This window comes from Jaculus jaculus, chromosome 13, assembly GCF_020740685.1.
Source record: "Jaculus jaculus isolate mJacJac1 chromosome 13, mJacJac1.mat.Y.cur, whole genome shotgun sequence".
NCBI lineage: Eukaryota > Metazoa > Chordata > Mammalia > Rodentia > Dipodidae > Jaculus > Jaculus jaculus.
This window is the reverse complement of record NC_059114.1, coordinates 25,176,503-25,194,728: the sequence shown is the minus strand read 5'-3', so window position 1 is coordinate 25,194,728 and position 18,226 is coordinate 25,176,503.

Genomic DNA, 18,226 nt, shown 5'->3' with positions numbered 1-18,226 from the left:
TTCTCTCTCTCTTTCTTTCTCACTCTCTCTCTCTCTCTCTCTTTCTCTCTCTCTGCCTCTTTCTTGCTCTCTCTCTCTGTCTCTCAAAAAAAAAAATATATTATCTTTGGTTTCTAGCAAGCGCAGACTTGCCTGCCTTTTTCTTACTTCCAGCCACCCTAATTGTACCCACCTGTCATTCCCCCCTCTCATGAGAAGACACTCTTTAACTTCTGTTAAAGCACCTAGGGTGATGATGTCAGATCTGGAACTACTTCTGGCTGAATGGGGGTGTAGAAATATGGCAGTTACAGAGTCTCTCCTAGAGAGGGGAACTTCTATCTCTGCTTCCCAAGTGCTGGGAATAAAGGGGCGTGCCACCACACCTGGCATTTCACTTAAAAAAAAAAAATTTTTTTGGTGTGTGTGTGTGCGTGTGTTTTATTCATGTGTGTGCAGATGTGCATGCCCTATGTACTGGTATTCAGAGACTAGAGGAGAATGTCAGGGTTCCCTTTAATCCTTTTTCTAGCTTTCTTTTGTGATTTTTCTAGGTAGGGTCTCGCCCTAGCCCTGGCTGACCTGGAATTCACTATGTAGTCTCAGGCTAGCCTTGAACGCTAGGTGATCCTCTTACCTCTGCCTCCTGAGTGACACCACCATGCCTGGCCCCTTCTTCTATTTTATATCCTGAGACCAAGCCTCTCACTGAACCTGGAGCTCCCTGATGTCTGGCTCGATTGGCTGACCAGTAATCCTGTTTCTTCCCCATTTAGTGTTGGGGTTACAGGCATGTATAGCAATGCTTATTTATTTCATGGATCCTGGGGATAGAACTCTGGTCCTCATGCTTGTGCAGGAAGCACTCTTACCCACTGAGTTTATTTCCTAGCCTTAATTATTATTATTATTATTATTATTATTATTATTATTGAGGTACGGTCTCACTCTGGCCCAGGCTGACCTGGAATTCACTCTGTATTCTCAGGGTGGCCTCGAACTCAAACGATCCTCCTACCTCTGCCTCCCGAGTGCTGGGATTAAAGGCGTGCACACCATGCCCGGCTAATTCTTTTTTTTGTTTGTTTGTTTGTTTTTTATAAGGAAAAGATTCTGGGGTGATAACTGGCCATGAGCTTTGGATAAGACATGTCACAGATGCAAAATTACATGGTCCTGAGGGAATGTAGAATAAGACACCTCAGAGGGACAAGTCACACATGGAGATGATCTGCTCTGTTTCAGCTCATACCAAATATCCAGCAGCTGCCTAAGAAAGAAAACCTTTTGCGGAAGCATTAGCTATTTTTCTTAGATCTTTGTACATGGGAAAACAAAACACTTGTAAATTGTTCTAAGGGAAACGTTATTTAACATCCTGAAAGTGTCTCCTGGCAAAGGGAGGGAGGCTTCCCATCAGTGGAAAAGTAACTTCAGGACAAAGAATCTTCCTGAACAACTGGAAATAAAGTTTGGTTCTATGTCTTCAGCAATAGGGTCTTACCATCTGGTTCTGGTGGGCAACCAAGAGCTTTGCCAATAACCTGTAATGTTTTGAGGGCATCAGGGGCAGGCCAACAGCTTCTTGGAACATATAGCACCTGTCTAGCACTGAAAATTTTCTAATAACTTATGGCTTCTAAGTACAGCATTATATACCATCACAGGACACTCCTACCCTAAGTCTCTCTTTTTTAACATATAAATTATTAGCTAGCAATATCTCAAGCCTTTTTTGTTGTTGCTGTTGTTTTGTTTTTCAAAGTAGGGTCTCATTCACTCTAACCCAGGCTGACCTGGAATTCATGATGTAGTCTCAGGTTGGCCTTGAACTCATGATGATCCTCCTACCTCTGCCTTCCGAGTGCTGGGATTAAAGGCATGTGCCACCATGCCTGGCCTTTTCAAGCCTATTCTTGATCTTTCATGTATGTTGCCCCCTCCCCTTTTTGTGTTGGAGCCCAGGTCCTCATGTATGCTAGGGAAGGCTCTACCACTGGACTACATCCATAGTCCATTCTTTTTTGGGGGGTTTCAAGGTAGGGTCTCACTCTAGCTAAGGCTGACCTAGGTGGCCCCAAACTCACAGAGATCCTCCTATCTCTGCCTCCCAAGGGCTGGGATTAAAGGCGTGTGCCACCACACCCAGCTTCCTTTTTTTTGAAGCAGGATCTCATTATGTAGCCCAGGTGGACCTTGAACTTGAGATCCTCCTGCTGCCTCCAAAGTCTAACATAGGTGGGCATCACCATGCCCAGCTTTCACGTATGCTTGGATATCACGTAGGCCATTAGCTGTCCCTTAGACTCACTGTGCTCAGCATGAAACTCTTCTCCCCTTCTCCTCCCAAAGGACTCCAACTATTTATTTCTAGAAGTTTCTCCAGGATAACCCCAGTTTATGCCTTCCACTCCAGCAGAATTAATCATAGCACATGATTTTAGGCTCAAGAGTTGGAGTGATTATATGATATTCTGGGTTTGATCCTTAAGAAAAATGTTTACATGACAAACTATATGGTCAGCCAATCCCTTTCCATAAAGACACTGCTGTTTTCCAAATTAACTAGACTTAAAGTCTCAACCTTATCTGGGCACGGTGGCACTCACCTTTAATCCCAGCATTTATGAGGCAGAGGTAGGAGAATTGCTGTGAGTTTGAGGCCACCTTGAGATTACATAGTGAATTCCAGGTCAGTCTGTGCTATAGCAAAACCATACCTTGGAACCCCCCCAAAAGCCTCAACCTAACTAGGCCTGGTCACACAAATCTGGAATTTCATGGCTCAGAAGCTGAAACAGGAGGATCATAAATTGAGGCCAGAATGAGCTACATAGTGAGTTTAAGACCAGGCTGGGCTGTATAGTGAGACCTTCTCAAAACAGAACAACCCAAAACAAAATCCTCAATCTAGCCTTCAGCTAGTAAATCCACTACATTAGAACTGTCCCCCCCCCCCCCCGCTGTATGTGTGTAGACTATGAAGTGAAAATGTACGTGTTGCACTTGTAACGCGTGAATGTGCATACGCAGGATCACAGGAGGAGCTCAGTTTCCTCCTTCTTTTGCTTTGTTTCCTTGAGACCCAGTCTCTCACTGAGCCTGGAGCTTCCATTTTCAGACAGCCTGGCAAGCTCTATGTGGCCATGCTTAGTGCTTTACATGAGTGCTGGGATCAAACTCAGCCCTCATGTTCGCATACCGAGTGTTCTAACCCACTGGCCATCTCCCCAGCCCCAGAATCTCACCACTCTCAAATCTCTCTTTACTTTTACGTTATTAACATCCACTAGGCCCATATACCTACACTGCTACTAGAGCTTTTAGGTGCTTGCTATCTCTGCCTCCCATCTCACGACCCTCCAGTCTGTCAATATACTGGATGCTCAATCCAATGAAAGATTAGAACTTCTCCTGTCTTTCTGCTGGAAATTTGAAAGTGATAAATCAAGAAGCATTTACTTGGTACTACATTTACTCTAGAATATTGTACTCGTCCATGGCCTTCGACAAACTTCATCCATTTAATATATGAGTGCCTACTGTTTACATCCCATTGTCCAGGCATTGGAAGGGCTATGGTTTTAATAGGCATAGCCCATGTTAAAAAATTTAAATAGTAATATAAAACATGCAGATTCTGGAGCAAGTTTCAAGGGAACTGTTATGAAATGGCAAGTGAGAGTGTGTGTGTGCATGCGTGTGAACATGTGTGTGTATGCAGTTAGTGCACACACCAGTGTGTGAGTGGAGGCAAAGGAGAGCACTGGGTGTCCTGTGGTACTCTTCTGCTGTTTCCTCCAGGAGAAATCTCTCACTGAGCTGATAGGCTGACCAGTGAACCCCGCTGTCCTCATCTCCTCCCTACTTAGAAATGGGGTCACAGGCATGGATGACCACATCCAACTTTTTATGTAGGCTCTGGGGAGCAAAATTTGTGCTTGTGTGGCAAGTGCTCTTACCTGCTGAGCCATCTCCCCAGGCCAGGTGAGTGATTTAGCAGGAGCCAGCTCTTTGCAGCACTGTTCACAATGGCCAAAAGGCATAAACAACCCGAGAATTCATCAACAGAAAGCATAAGCAAAATGTGTCTCTCCACACGATAGAGTGCTATTTAGCAATAAAACCAAATGCCCCGCTGGGTGGCACATGCCTTTAATCCCAGCAGTTGGTAGGCAGAGGTAGGAGGACCACTGTGAATTTGAGGTCAGCCTGGGACTACAGAGTGAGATCCAGGTCAGCCTGGACTAAAGCGAGACCCTACCTCAAAAAACAAAAAACAAAAAAAGACATTCTAATGTGTTTCAATATGAGTAGACCTCAAAAACACATTACATCAAAGAAGCCAGACCACAAAAGACAAATATTGTATAATTTCACTTATTACTATTATTTTGTTTTGGTTTTTTGCTCTAGCCCAGGCTAACCTGGAACTCACTATGTAATCTCAGGGATACCTCAAACGCATGTCAATCCTCCTACCTCTGCCTCCCTAGTGTTGGGATTAAAGGCGGCGCCATCACGGCTGGTACATGCTTTCACTTCTATAAGCATTCTAGAGGAGGTTAATTTATGGAGACAGAAAGCCAGGTGTGGTGGCCTCTGCCTTTAATCCCAGCACTCAGGAGGCAGAAGGGGTGGGAGATCACTGTGAGTTTGAGGTAGCCTGGGACTACAAAGTGAGTTCCAAGTCATCCTAGGCTAGAGTGAGAGCCTACCATGAAACCACCTCCCTCTCCCACTAAAGAAAGAAACAAAAATTCAAATTTATAGGGGCTGGGCTGGAGAGATGGCTTTGAGGTTAGGGTGCTTACCTGCAAAGCCGAAGGACCAGCTTCATTTCCCCAGGACCTAAGGAGGTCAGACACATAAGGTGGTGCATATGTCTGGAGTTCCTTTGAAGTGGCTGGAAGCCCTGGTGTGCCTATTTTTTCTCTCTCTGAAATAAATAAATAAAAATAAAATATTTAAAAATTATTGTGGGCTGGAGAGATGGCTTAGTGGTTAAGGCATATGCCTATGAAGCCTAAGGATCCAGATTCGATTCTCCAGGACCCATGTAAGCCAAATGCACGTGCTGGCGCCTGAATCTGGAGTTCATTTGCAGTGGCTGGAAGCCCTGGCGTGCCCATTCTCCCCCTCTCTCTCTATCTGCTTCTTTCTCTCTGTCTATTGCTCTCAAATAAATAAATAAATAAATAAATAAATCAGTAAAAAAAGAAAGAAAGAAAGAAACTAGCTTATTAAAAAAAAAAAAAAATACAAGCTGGGCATGGAGGCACGCTCTTTAATCCCAGTGCTTGGAAGGCAAAGGTAGGAGTGTTGTGCCATGACCCCTGACCAGGAGCCAAGACCCCCGGTCACCCAGGAGTCACCTAGAGGACCGCCACAGAAGCCGAGACACTTGAATGTAAAAGCAACAGGTTTCTTTTAATGTCAAGCTTAAGCAGGGACTCAATCCACACAGACCGACGCAGCGGGAGTGGGAGAGAGCCTCGACCTTCTAAAAGTAGGGGTTTATAAAGGAAAAGAGTGGGAAGGGGGCAAAAGGGTTATATCACATAGCATCTTTTAAAATGATTGGTTCCAAGAAGGCGCATGCGGGAACATTTCTAGTTGCTCATCTCTGGTCAGCAGACTGCTTGCAGATCCTATCTTTTGCAAGGGGCTGGAGGCCCCCAGAGCTAAGTATTTCTAGAATGTCCTGTTGAGCAAGCGAGCGTGAGTTTCAGAAGCAAAGGTTGGCACTTTAATCAGTTAGTTCCTTATCTGAGCCGAGCCCGGGATCCTCCTTTGTTCACAATGGTTTGTCCTACAATGGCAGTGTCATTGTTTAATTAGTTACGTGTTATTTCTTTCTGGTCTCTCAGGAGGATCACCATGAGTTCAAGGCCACCCTGAGACTACATAGTGAATTCCAGGTCAGCCTGGACTAGAATTAAACCCTACCTCAAAAAAAAAAAATTAATTAATTAATTAATTAATTAATTAAAAAAAATTTTACAAACCGGGCATGGTGGTACATGCCTTTAGTCCCAGCATTCAGGAGGCAGAGGCAAGAGGATCGCTGTGAGTTCAAGACCATCCTAAAACCACATAGTGAATTCCAGGTCAGCATGGGCTAGAGCAAGACCCTACCTAAAAAAAAAAAAATTTACAGGGACTGGATGGAGTGAGTGGGAATGGGACTCATTATTAACTGGGTACAGTTTGTGTAATAAAATTTTGTAGATAGTATGGTTGCCACCAAAATTGTACACTTAAGGGAAAAATATTGTTATAAATGAAAATTAATAATATAATATGCTAAAAACTATTGAACTTTTAAAATTTATTTATTTATTTATTTGAGAGAGAAAGAGACAGAGAGAGAATGGGCCAGGGCCTCCATGTGCCCCTTGTGCATCTGGCTTACTGGCTTACATGGGTCCTGGGGAATCAAACCTGGGTCCTTTGTCTTTGTTGGCAAGTGCCTTAACCGCTAAGCCATCTCCCTGGCCCTACTGAACTTTTTTTTTGTTGTTGAAACAATGTCTTATATAGCCAAGTTGACCTTGAATTCCTGCTTCTCCTCTCATTAGATTTTTTGTTTTGTTTTTTGTTTATCGAGGTAGGGTCTCACTCTAGCCCAGGCTGACCTGGAATTCACTATGGAGTCTCAGGGTGGCCTCGAACTCACGGTGATCCTCCTACCTCTGCCTCCCAAGTGCTGGGATTAAAGGCGTGTGCCACCATGCCCAGCTTCATTAGATCTGTGTGTGTGTGTGTGTGTGTGTGTATTTTTGAGAAAGTCTCGTTTTCTAGCCCCAGCTGGGTTGGAATTCACTATGTAAGCTAGGTTGGTTTGTGGCAATCCTCATGCTTCAGCTCCCAAGTGCTGGGATTATAGGCATGAACCATCATGTCCTACTCTGAATTTCATTTCATTTTATTTTATGTTTACTTTTCTTTCTTTGTAAATATTTTCTTTATTTATTTGAGAGTGCAACAGAGAGAGAGAGAGAGACAAAGAGACAGAGGGAGGGAGAGAAGTGGTGCTCCAGGGCCTCTTGCCATGGCAAACAAACTCCAGATGCATGTGCCCCTTTGCGCATCTGGCTTTACGTGGGTACTGGGGAATTGAGTGTCTTTAACCAGTGAACCATTTCCTCAGCCCATGAATTTTTTAAAATTGATTTATTTATTTGAGAGAGGGAGAGAGAGAGAAAGAGGCAGATACAATGAGAAAGAGAACGGGCACTCCAGGGCCTCCAGCTATTGCAAATGAACTACAGATGCATGTACAACCTTCTGCATCTGGCTCATGTGGGTCCTGGGGAATCAAACCTGGGTCTTTTGGCTTTGCAGGCAAGCACCTTAACTGCAAAGCCATCTTTCTAGCCCCAACCCATGAACTTTTTAAAATTTATTTATTTATTTGAGAGAGAGGGAATGGGCCTGCCAGGGCCTCCAGCCACTGGAAACAAACTCCAGTGATGTGCCACCTTGTGCATCTGGCTTACACGGGTCCTGGGAATCAAACCTGGGTCCTTTGGCTTTGCAGACAAGTGCCTTAACCTCTAAACCTTCTCTCTAGAAATCCCCTGCCCCTTTTTGAGCAAGGTCTCATGTAGTCCAGGTTGGCCTTGAATTCAGTACATAGCTGAGGGTGACCTTGAGCTTCTGATCTTCCTGCCTCCACCTTAGCTGGAATTACGGTCTGAGCCACTGTATAGGACTTTATGTGGCACTGAGGATGAAGTTCAGGTCCTGTGCATACTAGGCAAGCACTCTACCAACCTGAGCTACATTTCTGACCCGTTGAACATTTGTGTGTATGTGCAGTCATGCACATGTATGCATGTCTGTGTGATGTAAACGCTAAGGGACAATCTTGGATATTGCTCTTTAGAAACACTGTCCACCTTTCCAGGGACAGGGATACCCTGATTGCTCTGCAAGTTCTAGGGATCTGCCTATTTCTGCCTCCCCAGCACTGGGGTTATAAGCATGCGCTCCAGTGGTGTTTTTCTTTTCATATTTTTATTTTATTTAGAGAGGGAATGGGCACACCAGGGCCTCTTGCCACTGCAAACTCCAGATGCATGTGCCCTAGTCCCCCCTTTTTAATTTTTTTCAAGGTAGGGTCTCACTATACCCCAGTCTGACATGCAACTCACTCTGTGGCCCCAGTCTGGCCTCAACCTTGCAGCAATCCTCCTCTCTCAGCCTCCCCAGTGCTAAGACTAAGGCAGTGAACCACTACATCTGGCCTGGCTTTTTTTGTCTTTCTTTCTTTAATTTTTCAAGGTAGGGTCTCGCTCTAGCCCAAGCTAACCTGGAATTCACTATGTAGTCTCAGGGTGGCCCTGAACTCATGCCAATCCTCCTACCTCTGCCACCTGAGTGCTGGGATTAAAGGCATGTACTGCCACACTCAGTTGGCCTGGCTTTCATATGACTTTTAAAAATATTTAATTTATTTATTTATTTGAAAGAGAAAGAGAGAAGCAGAGAAAGATAGAGAGGCAGGTAGAGAGAGAATGAATGGAGGCACCAGGGCCTCCAGCCACTGCAAATGAACTCCAGATGTATATGCTACCTTATGCATCTGGCTTACATGGGTCCTGGAAAATCAAACCTAGGTCCTTTGGCTCTGCAGGCAAGTGCCTTAAATGCTAAGCCATCTCTCCAGCTGTGGCCTAGCTTTTTTTAAAAAAAATCTGGGTTCTGGGGCTGGAGAGATGTCTTAGCAGCTGAGCGCTTGCCTATGAAGCCTAAGGACCCCAGTTCAAGGCTTGATTCTCCAGTACCCACGTAAGCCAGATGCACAAGGTAGCACATGCAATCTGGAGTTTGTTTGCAGTGGCTGGAGGCGCTGGTGCACCCATTCTCTCTCTCTCTCTCTCTCCCTCTCTCTCTCCCTCCCTCTCTCTCTGTCTCTCTCAAAAAACTAAAAAGAAATATTTTTTTAAAAATCTGGGTTCTGAGCCGGGCGTGGTGGCGCACGCCTTTAATCCCAGCACTCAGGAGGCAGAGGTAGGAGGATTGCCATGAGTTCAAGGTCACCCTGAGATGACAGAGTTAATTCCAGGTCAGCCTGGACCAGAGTGAGACCCTACCTCGAAAAACCAAAAAAAAAAAAAAAAAAATCTGGGTTCTGGACCTGCAGAGATGGCTTAGTGGTTAAGATGCTTGGCTGTGAAACCTAAAGACCTATGTTCGATTCTTCAGGTCCCACATAAGCCAGACGCACAAGGTGACACAAGTGTGCAAGGTTGCAAATGTGTACAAGATGGTACACACATCTCAAATTAGATTTCAGTGGCTGCAGGCCCTGGTATGCCAATTCTCTCTCTCTTTCTCTCTCACACATTAAAAAAAATTACCAAAAAAAAAAAGAGCTGGGCATTGTGATGCACGTTTTTTAATCCCAGCACTCACTTGGGAGGCAAAGGTAGGAGAATTGCCATTAGTTCAAGGCCACCCTGAGACTACATAGTGAATTACAGGTCAGCCTGAGCTAGAGTGAAACCCTACCTCGAGAAACAAACAAAAAATATTATATAAAAAAGTAATGAGGAGCTGGAGAGATGGCTTAGCAGTTAAGCGCTTGCCTGTGAAGCCTAAGGACCCCGGTTCGAGGCTTGGTTCCCCAGGACCCACGTTAGCCAGATGCACAAGGGGGCGCATGCGTCTGGAGTTCGTTTGCAGAGGCTGGAAGCCCTGGCGCACCCATTCTCTCTCTCTCCCTCTATCTGTCTTTCTCTCTGTGTCTGTTGCTCTCAAATAAATAAATTAAAAAAAAAAAGTAATGAAGTCTGGGTTCTGGGGATCAGACTCAAGGCCTCTTACTTGTGAGGCAAGCTCTTTACCCACTGAGCCATCTCTCCAGCATCCTTTCAACTTTTTTAAATTTAAATTTATTTTTTATTGACAACTTCCATGATTGTAAACAATATCTCATGGTAATTTCCTCCCTCTCCCCCAGGCTGACCTGGAATTCACTATGTAGTCTCAGGGTAGCCTCGAATTCACAGCGATCCTCCTACCCCTGCCTTCCAAGTGCTGGGATTCAAGGTGTGTGCCACCACACCTGGCATCCTTTCAACTTTTCTGGCACACATATGTATTTCCAAAGGCTCCCTTGTTCCGGGCTCAGTTTGTCTGAATGCACCTTGGCTAAATCTCCAACTGTTTTGAGCATTATTAGCCTCCTTTCTCAGGTCTTCTACAGCACAGGTGGCCTTAGTAACATTGTGGTGTTCACATGTACCTTATAATACACATTCTCCATCACCTGTTAAAGTCTCAGTGAACAGAGACCACGTTTGCATTTCCTGTACACACTTTCACCATCTGGTGCAACACACGAACAGCTAACCACCCATCTTTTTACAAGACTGTTACTGAGTGGTGCTGTGCTGCAAAGCAACCATCTTATCAAGACTGAGAGGACCAGCTCTGGATTCAGAGAACTTTATCTAATTGCTGCTAATTTTCAGGTGTGAGTGTATGTGTGTCTAAGTGCGGTTTTTTAAAAAATAATTTAAATAATTTATTTATTTAAGAGAGACTGAAAGAGAGGCAGATTGTGTGTGTCTGTGTGTGTTTCTGTAGAGAGAGGGGAGAGAAAGAGAGAGAGAGAGAGAGAGAGAGAGAGAGAAAGAGAGAGAGAATGGATGTTCCAGGGCCTCCAGCCACTGCAAACTCCAGATGCATCCCCTTGTGCATCTGGCTTACATGGGTGCTGGGGAATTGAACTAGGGTCCTTAGGCTTCGTAGACAAACACCTTAACCACTAAGCCACCATGCCTGGATAAATTATTTAATTTTTATAGGAGTCATATTTACCTGGGAAAAGGGAATAAATTTGGGCTTGCCCCATGAGGTTCTTGAACTGGTTAAATAGGATTTAAAAATGTAAAGTGTGCACTTGGGAGGCAGTGGTAGGAGGATCGCTATGAGTTCGAGACCAACCTGGGACTACAGAGTGAGTTCCAGGTCAGCCTAGGCTAGAGTGAGACCCTACCTCAAAAAACTGGGGGAGCCGGGCGTGGTGGCACACGCCTTTAATCCCAGCACTCGGGAGGCAGAGGTAGGAGGATTGCCATAAGTTCAAGGCCACCCTGAGATGACAGAGTTAATTCCAGGCCAGCCTGGACCAGAGTGAGACCCTACCTTGAAAAAACAAAAAAACAAAAAAACAAAAAAAAAAACTGGGGAAAAAAAAAAAAAGGAAACTGTTTACACACAGACTGAGAATTGCAGGGTTAAAGCAAAATGGAAAGTCACAATGGATAATTTGTCTGAGGGTTAACGCATTGCAGATGTGACCCTAAAATGACAACTTCCTAATGGAATGGCTTTCTTAACATCTGTAAACAGAAATGAATGGGAAAGCAAACCAAATGGCTTTCAGTGTGTTCTATTCCTTCCTTTCCATAGTTCTGACTTTTAAAAATTAAGATCTTCAGCATGAATAATCTTAGAAACAAGGAAAGTTCAGAGCAAAGCAACTCAAATCTTGTTTCAATATGACAAGCTGTAAATAGGACGTTTAAGAAAAAAGAACAAGGTGCCTATCCTCATGCTGGTTTAGGCTGATTTTTTTTCTTTACTTATAAAATTTTTTTTTTTTTTGAGGTAGGGTCTCACTGCAGCTCAGGCTGACTTGGAATTCACTATGCAGTCTCTCAGGGTAGCCTCGAATTCATGGTGATCCTCCTACCTCTGCCTCCCAAGTGCTGGGATTAAAGGCATGTTGCCACTATGCCCGGCTTTTTTTTTTTTTTAACAGAGCTGGGGATTGAACATAGAACCTTTCTTTGTGCATGGCTAAGCGAGTGCTCTACCACTGAGCTATAGCTATAGAAGCTTGACTTTTGTTGTTGTTTTGAGGAAGAGTCTCACTCTAGCCCAGGCTAACCTGGAATTCACCATGTAGTCTCAGGGTGGCCTTGAATTAATGGTGATCCTCCTACCTCTGCCTCCTGAGTGCTGGGATTAACTGGATCTCCTCTGAGATTTTAATTAACCCTCCCACCACCTTTCCTTTACTCACTCTCTTCCGCTGACCTCACTTAGGCTTTTTCACCCCCATTTTCTCACTCTTTTTAAAAAGAATTTTTATGTTTTTGTGGTGGTGGCTATCTACTGAACCCAGATCCTCATTATCCAGAGTATGCGCTCTAGAAGGAGTGCTCCCTACCAGTTATCAAAGAAACACCACTTACAGGTATGACTCTGAATGTACAACCTTGCTTTCCTTACAATGCTGGGGATTGAACCCAGGTCCTTGTCTGTGGTAGACAAGCGCTCAGCGCAGAAGCCCAGTCATCTGTAGCTAGGATCCACATATGAGGGAGAACAGGTCCCTTCCTGCGAGGCTGGGCAGAGCAAGCGAGCGAGCGTCCAAGGCGCCCAAACACCAGCCACTAGGCTCCCCCCAGCGCCCTCTGGTCACATCCGACGGACTCGAGCTCCCTCCTGGGCCAAACTCCAATGTCCCTCGATTCAAAACCACGAAAATACGAACGCTGCTAAGCAGACGGATCCACATATGAGAGAGAACATGCGACATTTGGCAACCTACAGAATGGGAGAAAATCTTTGCCAGATATACATCTGACAGAGGATTAATATCAAGAATACACAAAGGAGGGACTTCCGGTTAAGATGGCGGCGTAGGTACCACGCCAAAGCAGCCTAGGGGGGAAAAAGACCAAAAAAACTCAGCAAAATACACACTTTTACTAAAAAGTGAGGTGTATAGGAAATTGAGGCGGCAGCGGAGAAGTAGAAGAGTTATAGAGCATCCAGAGCCTGCACAGGCGGGAAAAGCGGCTCCGGCAGCTCGGCCAATCGCCGCAGCCGCGGCGCAGCAGAAAGCCGCCAGACTCTTGGCTCGAGCCGCAGGAAAAGCCAGGTGCGGGATTTTCCCCTCACACTGCACTCTCCGCAACTCGGAAACGTGAGGGGAGAGCGGCAGCGAGCAGCAGAGGAGCAGACTGCGAGGTGGAAGAACACGTGGAGCAGCGAGACAACCAGAGCAGCCGCGGCTCCCTCCCCTCCCCCACCGCCTGAACCCAACTCCAGCGAACAGAGCACCGGCCCGGGACCCGGCCACGCCAACTTGGGCTGACAGCGGGACCCAAGCAGGAGCAGAGTTCGGCAGTAACATCAGCGGCTCCAGCACCGGTACCAGCGGCCCCAGCAGCAGCGGACCCAGGAGCGGCAGCGGCGGCAGATCCCGCAGCAGCGGCTTCGGGGGAGCAGCGGCAGTGGACACAGCAGCAGCAGCTTCAGCAGCAGTGGTGGCTCCAGCAGTGGCAGCTACAGCAGCAGCAGAGGAAGCAGCAGCGACTCGGTTTGCCCCGTAGGAAAAGCAAGTGCCCAGCTCCAGAAATCAGAACAGCAGCCCAACGACCCAGGCAGCAACTTGACTGAGACCAAAATCACCCAAGGTAACTGGGATTGCACCAGGGAAGGGTCTCACTTGGTCACAAGATGACTTGGATCCCTCAACAGATCAGAAATCTAAACCTCTTTGTTGATAGAGGATCTGGTCATTATAATAACTACTCTTGCATACATACTCGGGGCTGTTTTTGATTGAATGTGTACAGTGTTTAGTTAAATTTTAGAATCTACCTGTATTTTATTCCACTCAGCCTGCTTGAATACTCCTATAGCAGGGAAACTCAACCCCTAAGAACATCTTTGTAGATACTCTGAGAGTCATAAGAGCCACACCTAATACCTTAAGGTCCTACCCTGAAAATATATTACATCAAATCAATTGATACAGCTAAGAATACACAGCTAGCTAGAAAATCCAAGCATTAACTTAATCCAAGATGCAAAAATATATACATTATAACACAAGAAACACTAAAAAGCAAGACGATATAAATCCACCTAAAAGTATTAATGCATCAGAAATGTCCTCCAGTGAGAAAGAGTTAGAGGAAATGCCTGAGAAAGAGTTCAAAAGAATAATTATAAATATGTTCAAAGAGGTCAAAGAACACATGAAAACAATCAAAGAAGAAATCAAAGAGGAAATCAAAGAGGAAATCAAAGGAATCAAAGAAGACGCAGGACACCAATTTAATGAAATAAAGAAGGCAATACAAGACATAAATAGGGAAATAGAAATAATAAAGAAAAACCAGTCAGAATTACTAGCAATGAAGAACACAGTTAATGAAATAAAAAACTCTGTAGAAAATCTCACCAGTAGGATGGATGAGGGAGAGGACAGAATATCTAAGCTAGAAGACCAGGTGGCAGACCTAATGCAGTCCAACAAAGAGAAAGACAAATTTATAGAAAAGTATGAGTGGGAATTTCAAGATATTCGGGACACTATGAAAAGATCCAATATAAGAATTCAGGGCATAGTAGAAGGAGAAGAACTCCACTCCAGAGGCATAGTAGGCATCTTCAACAAAATCATAGAGGAAAATTTCCCCCAAATTGGGAAAGAGGTGCCAATACAGATACAGGAAGCCTTTAGAACCCCAGCCAGACAAAACCCAGAAAGAACCTCTCCTCGCCATATTATAATCAAACTTCCAAACACACATACCAAAGAAAAAATATTGAAAGCAGTTAGAGAGAAAAATCAAGTTACCTACAAAAGCAAGCCCATCATGATTACAGCAGATTATTCAACACAAACTTTTAAAGCCAGAAGGGTTTGGAGTGATATATTCCAAGTTCTGAAAGATAACAACTGTCAACCAAGGTTACTTTATCCTGCAAAGTTATCCATTCAAATAGATGGAGAAATAAAGACATTCCATGACAAAAGCAGGTTAAAGGAGTATTTGAAGACAAAACCAGCTCTACAGAAAATACTTGATAGAATCCTCCATGCTGAACAAAAGGAAAAGCACACATATAAGGAACCTAGAAAAAACAAGCTATACTCAAATACCAGTTAACAGAAGAGAGCACAGGTAGAACCAGTAACACACACACACACACAAAAATGGCAAACATAAATACACACCTTTCAATAATATCTCTTAATATCAATGGTGTCAATGCCCCAACGAAAAGACATAGATTTGCAGACTGGGTTAAAAAGCAGGATCCTACAATTTGTTGTCTCCAAGAAACTCACCTTTCTGCAAAGGATAGACATTACCTTAGGGTGAAAGGTTGGAAGACGGTGTTTCAAGCAAATGGGCCTAGAAAACAAGCAGGGGTTGCTATCCTAATATCAGACAGGGTAGACTTTAGTCCGACGTTAGTCAAGAAAGATAAGGAAGGTCACTTTATATTGATTAAGGGCACACTCCAACAGGAGGACATTACAATCCTAAACATATATGCACCTAACATGGGGGCTCCCAAATACGTCAAACAAACACTATTAGAACTAAGGTCACAGATAACACCAAACACAGTGGTGGTGGGTGACTTTAACACCCCACTCTCATCAATTGACAGGTCATCCAGGGAAAGAATAAACAGAGAGGCATCTGGACTAAATGAGGTCATAGAAGGAATGGACCTAACAGATATATACAGGACATTTCATCCAAAGGCTGCAGAATATACATTCTTTTCAGCAGCACATGGAACATTCTCTAAAATAGACCATATATTAGGACACAAAGCAAATCTTAACAAATTCAGGAAAATTGAAATAATTCCTTGCATTCTATCTGACCACAATGGAATTAAACTACAAATCAGTAGCAAGAAAGGCTATAGAGCATACACAAAATCATGGAAACTAAACAATACACTACTAAATGATGAGTGGGTCAATGAAGAAATCAAAAATGAAATAAAAAAATTTATAGAGTCAAATGATAATGAAAACACACATACCAAAATCTCTGGGACACAATGAAGGCAGTTCTAAGAGGTAAATTTATAGCCTTAAGTGCCTATATTAAGAAATTAGAAAGGTAGCAAGTAAACGACCTAATGCTTCTCCTTAAAGCCTTGGAAAAAGAAGAACAAGGCAAACCAAAAATTAGTAGACGGGAAGAAATAATAAAGATTAGGGCAGAAATTAATGAGATAGAAACAAAAAGAACAATCCAAAGAATTAATGAAACAAAGAGTTGGTTCTTTGAAAGGATAAACAAGATTGATAAACCCTTAGCAAATCTGACCAAAAGAAAGAGAGAAGAGACACAAATTAATAAAATCAGAGATGAACAAGGTAACATCACAACAGATTCCACAGAAATTAAAAAAATCATAGGGACATACTATAAAAGCATATACTCCACAAAGTATGAAAATCTGAAAGAAATGGATGATTTCCTTGATCTATATGACCTACCTAAATTAAATCAAAATGAGATTAATCACTTAAATAGACCTATAACAAACATGGAGATCCGAACAGTTATCAATAATCTCCCAACTAAAAAAAGCCCAGGCCCGGATGGATTCACTGCTGAATTTTACCAGACTTTTAAGGAAGAGCTAACACCATTGCTTCTTAAGCTTTTCCAGGAAATAGAAAAAGAAGGAATTCTACCAAATTCCTTCTATGAGGCCAGCATCACCGTGATTCCAAAACCAGGCAAAGATAGAACAAAAAAAGAAAATTACAGACCAATCTCCCTCATGAACATAGATGCAAAAATTCTCAACAAAATATTGGCAAACAGAATACAAGAGTATATCAAAAAGATCATTCACCCTGACCAAGTAGGCTTTATCCCAGAGATGCAGGGATGGTTCAACATACGCAAATCTATTAATGTAATACATTACATAAACGGGTTGAAGGACAAAAATCACATGATCATCTCATTAGATGCAGAGAAAGCATTTGACAAAATCCAACATCCCTTCATGATAAAAGTCCTACAGAGACTGGGAATAGAGGGAACATATCTCAATATAATAAAGGCTATTTATGACAAGCCTACAGCCAACATATTACTAAATGGGGAAAAACTGGAAGCTTTTCCACTAAAATCAGGAACAAGACAAGGGTGTCCACTGTCCCCACTTTTATTTAATATAGTTTTGGAAGTCTTAGCCATAGCAATAAGGCAAGAGACACACATAAAAGGGATACAAATTGGAAAGGAAGAAATCAAGTTATCATTATTTGCAGATGACATGATTCTATACATAAAGGACCCTAAAGACTCTACTAGCAAGCTGTTAGAGCTGATCAAAACCTACAGCAATGTAGCAGGATACAAAATAAATACACAGAAATCAGTAGCCTTCATATATGCTAACAACAAACACACAGAGGATGAAATCAGAGAATCACTCCCATTCACAATTGCATCAAAAAAAATAAAATACCTTGGAATAAACCTAACCAAGGAAGTAAAGAATCTATACAATGAGAACTTTAAAACACTCAAGCGAGAAATTGCAGAAGACTCTAGAAAGTGGAGAAACATCCCTTGTTCCTGGATTGGAAGAATCAATATCGTGAAAATGGCAATCTTACCTAAAGCAATCTACACATTTAATGCAATCCCTATCAAAATTCCAAAGGCTTTCTTCATGGAAATAGAAAAAACAATCCAAAAATTCATTTGGAATCACAAAAAACCTCGAATATCTAAAATAATACTGAGCAACAAAAATAAGGCTGGTGGTATCACCATACATGATTTTAACCTATACTACAGAGCCATAGTAACAAAAACAGCGTGGTACTGGCACAAAAACAGACATGTAGATCAGTGGAACAGAATAGAGGACCCAGATGTAAGCCCAAGTAGCTATAGCCACCTGATATTCGATAAAAATGCCAAAAATACTCATTGGAGAAGAGACAGCCTCTTCAGCAAATGGTGTTTTGAAAACTGGATAAATATCTGCAGAAGGATGAAAATAGATTCTTCTCTCTCTCCATGCACAAGAATTAAGTCCAAATGGATTAAAGACCTTAACATCAGACCGGAAACTTTGAAACTGCTACAGGAAAAAGTAGGGGAAACCCTTCAACATATTGGTCTTGGCAAAGACTTTCTGAATACAACCCCAATTGCTCAGGCAATAAAACCACAGATTAACCACTGGGACCTAATGAAATTACAAAGATTTTGCTCTGCAAAGGACACAGTGAAAAAAGCAAAGAGGCAACCTACAGAATGGGAAAAAATCTTCGCCAGCTATATATCTGATAGAGGCTTAATATCTAGGATATACAAAGAACTCAAAAAGTTAAATAATAAGGAATCAAACAAGCCAATCAAAAAATGGGCTATGGAGCTAAGTAGAGCATTCTCAAAGGAAGAAATACGAATGGCATATAAGC